This window comes from Cupressus sempervirens, chromosome 1, assembly GCF_028749045.1.
Source record: "Cupressus sempervirens isolate cs-2001-9-10 chromosome 1, ASM2874904v1, whole genome shotgun sequence".
NCBI classification, from domain to species: domain Eukaryota; kingdom Viridiplantae; phylum Streptophyta; class Pinopsida; order Cupressales; family Cupressaceae; genus Cupressus; species Cupressus sempervirens.
Window position 1 is genome coordinate 37,732,852 of NC_143118.1, and position 6,630 is coordinate 37,739,481.

Genomic DNA, 6,630 nt, shown 5'->3' on the forward strand with positions numbered 1-6,630 from the left:
GTTTGAGGGCTTCCACCTGAACCTCGTGATTGTTAAAAAATATAATGAAAAGCCCTTTTTGAACCTGCCTACAGAAAGAAATTTTTAATCCAAGCTTTAAATTCCACAGATTATGAAACCAATCGTCTAAAAACTTCCTAGGAGGGCATTTTTCAACATCCACACATGCGAAGAAGATAGCAGTGTCACAGAGCCGAGACTTTCATACAAAGATAAGGAGAAATACATCCAATTTATGACAAAAATAATGATCAGGAATCAAAATCTGTTTACAATTATCATCACTTCGTAACCTCCTTAACAAACCCGTCAACGGTGCAGCGAGAAGAACCGCCTTCCATCTTCGCTCCTTTCGCCGACTCTTTCAACTGGACTGCATTCTTTCTCAGCTCTGCTCCCTCCTCACTGCAAATCACCCTCCTCACGCATCTCTCAATCTCATCCCTCTCAAACCTCACCTCAACATCGTCATCACGCACCCTTCTCCCCAATTTGATCCCCATCTTCCACTCCTCCACCACATATTTGCAATTTGTGGGCTGATCGAAGCGGAGATCGTAGCACAGCAGCGGAACGCCCGAACTCACCGCCTCCAACGTCGAATTCCATCCGCAGTGTGTCATAAACGCTCCCACAGACGGGTGACTCAACACTCTGAGCTGAGGACTCCACTTCACTATCAATCCCCGATCGCCAATCTCCTCTCCAAAAGTTTCCGACAGAGTTGTTTGCCCCGCAGCAGGAAGGATCGCCCAAAGGAAATTCTGCCCACTCTTGTTCAACCCACGCCCTATTTCCTCTATCTGTTGTGCACTCATCTCGGCTATGCTACCAAAGGAAAAGTAGACGACGGAGTTGGGAGGCTTTGAGTGGAGCCATTTCATACACTTCTCCGTCTCTTCCTCCCACGGGCTGCCTCCGAACTCCGCGTCTTCCATATTTCTTTTATCCAGAAAGGCCGAGGGAATGAGCGGGCCGACTGTACAGACTGGAACATTCGCTTCCCTCAGGTAATTGATCGCTTTACTTTCGAGCTCATCAAACGTGTTCAAAATCACCCACGACGCGCCGTTAAAACTCTCCACGCTGCGCAGACATGCGTCCAGACAACCAGCAGTGAGAAGTGGAGGAACAAACGTCGACGGTAAATCGGCCGTCCTCATCTCGCCGATTGCCGGAATGACAACATCTTTCGAATCCCGCTCGCAATAACTCCATTTGTCCACTGTAAACACAAAACCCAAAATTCAAAAACACTCTTCTTGTAAACCAACGTTTACCTTAATTAGGAGCTGTTAAAAGACTCCCGTGAAGAGGGCGATGTAGTTAGAAAACCAACCGTATTGGAAATGGTGATAGATTGCGGCAATAGTTGCCGACTGCGTGTAGAAAACAGCTCGGCGGATGTTCAAATTATGCGAAACTTGGGCGATCCATGGCATAAACACATCATGAACAACACAAGTCACCGGAGGTCCCGCCGCAGTGAGCCGCTGAATGAGCTCTTCCAGGTCGGAGCCCTCCATCTGAGATAAGTGCCTCAAAATTTCAAAAAGATCTGAAACGATGTCTATTCCGGGCGGAAGGTGGTCCGGAATGGATTCGAACCGGAGACATATGCCCCGGCTTCGCAGCGTTTTGTCCGCCTTTAACATTCTCTGGTGGTCGAAGGCGAAGCTGACGAAAGTGACTCGCACGCCTTGGGAGGCCAAGTCCTTTGAGAATTGGAGCATGGGGTTTGTGTGCCCTGCTTGTGGAAACGGCAACACTAGAACGTGTGCACTCGCCATGTTTGCTCTTCTATTTCTTTTGCCTGCCTATCTTCATTTATAAATCCGGATTCCTCCGCAGCAACTTGCATATTCATATTTTCTATTGCACTGCGCGACGGGGGTGCTCCGCCGGCCGCATAAAATGTGAATTTGTGTGAGATTCAACCTGTTTTTGAAGCGACGGCACTTCTAGAGGCATTTCTAGATCTCATTGCCGTTTTGTCGACTTTCTTTGGACTCAATTGTCATTTTACAACCTGCCGTTAGATAAGCTTGTTTGTCTTGTATTGTGCCACTCCTATAGTTTATAGAGGGATTCTTCAAGAGGCTTTGACTTGGTCAATCGAGTCGGATTTTTTTTTTAATGAATAGTACTTTTTTATTAATAAATAATACACTAAGATTACAATTTAGGAGATACAAGAGCACCCCACGAGAGTTCACACGATCGAGGCCGGAAAGTTAATGGACTTTGACAAGAGATTATTTTTATGAACCAAATTAGAAAGTCAATATATTGTTAGAATTAGATTAGACTTAGATTTTAGTTCAAGTATAGTTTGGTTATGCAATTATGTGGTTTGGGCTTCGTGAAATTTTTTTGACTTAGACCTCGCTCAGCGGAAGTGATGATCGACTATGTGAGTATGTTCTTCTTCATTGTATGCTTCATTTGATTCATGGAGATGATTTTGTTATTGATGCATCCCAAATTTGATGTTGAATATCAAATAGTTTGATATGCTTACATGATGACGATGGTTACATTGTTGCTGTTGTATGAAGATGTTTTTTATTTTGGTAGGAATTTGTCGATAGACTTTGATTCAGTGAACTAAGTCAATGGACCTCGATTGGAGATTATATGGAGTGAACTAAGTTGATATGTTGTTCAATTTAGACTTTAATTCGACTATGTGAGAATGTGTTATGGTCTTTATGAGTTTTCTGTTGACTTAGACCTTGTTCAGCTGATGCGACGATCGACAATGTGACTATGGTCTTCCTCATTATATTTTTGATATGACTCGTGATGATAATTATGTTATTGATGCACCCTAAGTTTGGTGTCAAATATCTCATGATTTCATATGCTTACATGATGATGATGGTTACATTGTTGAAATTGTATGAAGATGTTTTTTATTTTGATGAATTATGTGAATCTTATTATTAAGAAGATGATTATTTCGATGATATCATGCTCAATGTTTCATTTTAATCTTGCTATCTTTCATATTGAGTTGATGATTATCATATGAGATATGTGTGAAATGATGATTAAATGTTCCATGGCTTCTTTGATGATGTTGAATATTGAGTTCTTTATATTCACTAATGATTTAATATGAAATGTGACAAGATTTCATTTGATTATGAGTTTGATGAATACTAAGCTATTTATATGGTTTTGAGTCTGGCTAAGTAGTTGTAGGATGGAGGAGAGGGTGTGGTTGAGGTGGAGGGGGCTAGCTCTTCGACATTGGTGGGTATTGATGGTCTGGTTTGTACACACCACCTAGTTGTATCTTTTCCATTAGACTTACATTTCATTATAAATTTAATACATTTTTGTCTCTAATCTTAACCTCTATTTTACAAGTGATTGAGTTCAATTAATGTGAAGAATAATATGATTTGTTCTAACCCTATTTCTTGAAATTATGCAATTGATTTGGAATAATGAATTGTTGATTAAAGAAACTTACTTTTATTAGAAGAATATAATTGATTTAGTACAATATTTTGACATTATCAATCCCATATTAAAATGTCAATAACTATATACAAATTGATATTATTTGAAGAGTTTAAAATATGCTTATATTTTGCAAGTCACATAGATTATTGAATAATCAGTTGTGATTTTCAGTTATTGAGGGCAATATTTTAAGTGATAGTGAATTGGATGTATTGACTCATACATTCAAGATTTGATTTACATGGATAGAAAGGAACGGTTGAACAAAATAGTGGCTAAAAATGGAGTGATTCTTGAAACAGAATGCTATTTTTCACACTTGCAACATATGGGGAAACGGTTGGGGGGATTTTAATTCCTTTCAAGAAGCAAACCCACTCTCTTATGACAGCATGCAAATCTTTCTAGAGGGGTCCAGAAATAAACAAGTAGTAGTGAAGATGAAGTGGGTACGAGCTTCAATTTTACCATGCAGCATAGAAGATTTTAGTCTGTTCAAATTTTGGCAAGCCTTGGGCAAAGTTACGTTCTATTTTTGGTTCATATTCCTGTTACTAGCTTGTTTTAAATCTTGAGAGTTACTCTACTAATGTTTCATTAGATGATTTAAATAATCGTGTCTGAGATTATCTATAAAAATTTCATCCATTGCACCTTGAGACTTGTGTGCAAACCATAAACTTAGATTCATAATTGGTTGTTGGTTAGAAACATGGCTTGGAAACATAATTGAGTATTGAATTTTGATTTGGAGAATTCCAATTTCTTGAAAGCCGCATGTTCTTGAGATAGAGCCAAGTATTTGCCATCAACATTTTTAACATACAATCTTGGATTTTGAGGGTATTCTACCTTAGAATATTTTATTTTTATTCCAGAGTCCTACAACTATATTCAACCATAGAAAAATTAATAGTGAACTAACATATCTCTCCCATGTTGGAGTTTAAAATTGTCATTGAATCATTGCTAGTTAGTAAGCCACAATGCCTTCCATGAAAATGATACCTTAAAATGTAGACAAAATATATTACTGTCCTCCCCCGATTAGAGAATGGTAGTTAGCATTAGATGTCAATTGACATTTATGCATCCACTCTTCATTAAATTTAAGTTAACAAGCTTATATGTGGGAGTTTTGTTTTCGGAAATGAAATTTTATTGTCGGATATTTGTCAACACTTCCCCAATAGTTTTTCTTTTCTGGTTCAATAATTTTTTCTGTTCTTTCCTTAAAACTAACAAATAAATCAACAATAGGAAATAGAAACTTGTCATTTTCCCACTTTTTCTTAAGGTTACCCAAATTCAATGTCACAACCATAAGAATTTCTACTACAATTTGTTATTGATTATGATGGAAGGCAATATGGAAGGTCTTCTTTCTGGTTCAGTGGGATATCAAGGAAGACTTGAAACTTGGGTTCCTACAAGTGCCAATTTTTAAAGATTGGGTATATTGTAGTTTAAATTCATAGGTTAAATCAATGATTTTTTTGGTTTGAATCTATACTAAGTTGTATGATTTGTATTTATTTATTTTGTATGAATCTATAATAATTTATATAATCTTGTTTTGTATGAATCTATAATAATAAATTTATCTGATTTGTTTGAAAAGAAATCATGGGAAGATTTACCCATGTTTTGATCATAAAAAGGGTAACTAACTTTGTGAACTTAAATTTTTTAATGTAGCTTCAATTAGTTTAATTAGGTGACATTAAATGTGACTCTAATGAAAATAATTGATAGGCAATGATTTTTAATTCAAATTAGTATATTTCTAAAATTTAATAGTATTTTATTTCATTTTAAAGATTTCATATTCTATTGATGCAAACCATGCGTAGAGATTAATTTTTACCATAATAATTCAAAATTGTGGAAATTCATGTAAAGTAGTCTTAAGAGTTTTAAATTGTTCTACTTTATTTTAATATTTAATATTTATAATTAGATTGGTGATTTTGATTTAATTAGAAAATATTTTTTCTTTTTATTCATTTTTCTTTTAGTTCAAAATTAGGAAAGGATTATAAAATGCAAACTAACAAGTTGCCTTATTTTTACCATTATTTTTCATTATTCATATCCCTTTCTTATTAGCTTGTATAAAATATCATGATAAAAAACAAAATTGGCCTAATCATTTAAAATAAAAACATATTAAACATATTTTCTTGTGAGAAAAGTCATATGGGTTTATTCATTTAAAATTATTTAAGTAATCTCTATGATTTATATTTATCTAAAATTATTCATTCCAAATTAGTGATCTTCATCTACGAACAAAGATACAAAAAATTTAATGTGTTTTAAAATCAAAAGAGTTTTCCAAATTTCATAGGAATTGAAATTAAATAATATAAAATAATAATTTAGTGAATATAAGGCAAGAGCCTACAACACAACGGTGAATTGTGAGCCTCCTATGTGTAAGGTCTTAGGTTCAAATCTACTCAAGATTAATACTTAATAATAATAATTAATCACAAAATATAATAATAATGAATCTTAGCTTTGACCTCTTACCAATTTTTTTAAAAAAATTAGTGAATATAATTGTAGAAAATAAAGGAAAAAATATTTAGTAAATCAATAATGTCTTTTATTCATTCAAAATTACCCAATTAAAAATAGTGTTCTCTATAGTTTTTATTCGTTCTAAATCACTTAATCTAGATTAAATCAATATATTTTAAAATAGAGTGATTTTCATAAATGAATCTAAAAATTAAAAAAGTATTGTCCATTTTAAATAGTTATACTTTATTTTTATATTTTATATTTATAAGCAGATAACTTTATTTTAAGTGTTTTATTAATAATATATAGTATGTATTTTTTATTGTTGAAATAAAAAAAAACTAATTATTAAGTGAGTGAATAAGATAAACTTAAATTAGCAAACTATTTTGCAATTTAAAAAATATTTCCACCTTTTATTCCTCTTTTTTGGTTCAAAATTAGCAAACAATTCTAAAATGAAAACTAGATAGTTACCTTAGTTTTGGCATCACTCTTACCCCTTTACTTTCACTTATAAAATATCATGAAATATTTAACATAAAATACTAGTCTAAGTTGATCATTTTAAATAAAGAGCATATTAAAGGTGTGTTCTTATGAATATAAAATAATTGTAAAAAATGA

At 33.9% G+C, this 6,630-nt stretch overlaps 1 pseudogene; it reads right to left on the bottom strand.

Annotated features, from left to right (window-relative positions):
- Positions 1-281: 281 nt before the first annotated feature.
- LOC149576056 (UDP-glycosyltransferase 74E1 pseudogene) lies at positions 282-1,790 on the bottom strand (annotated as a pseudogene).
- Positions 1,791-6,630: the final 4,840 nt, after the last annotated feature.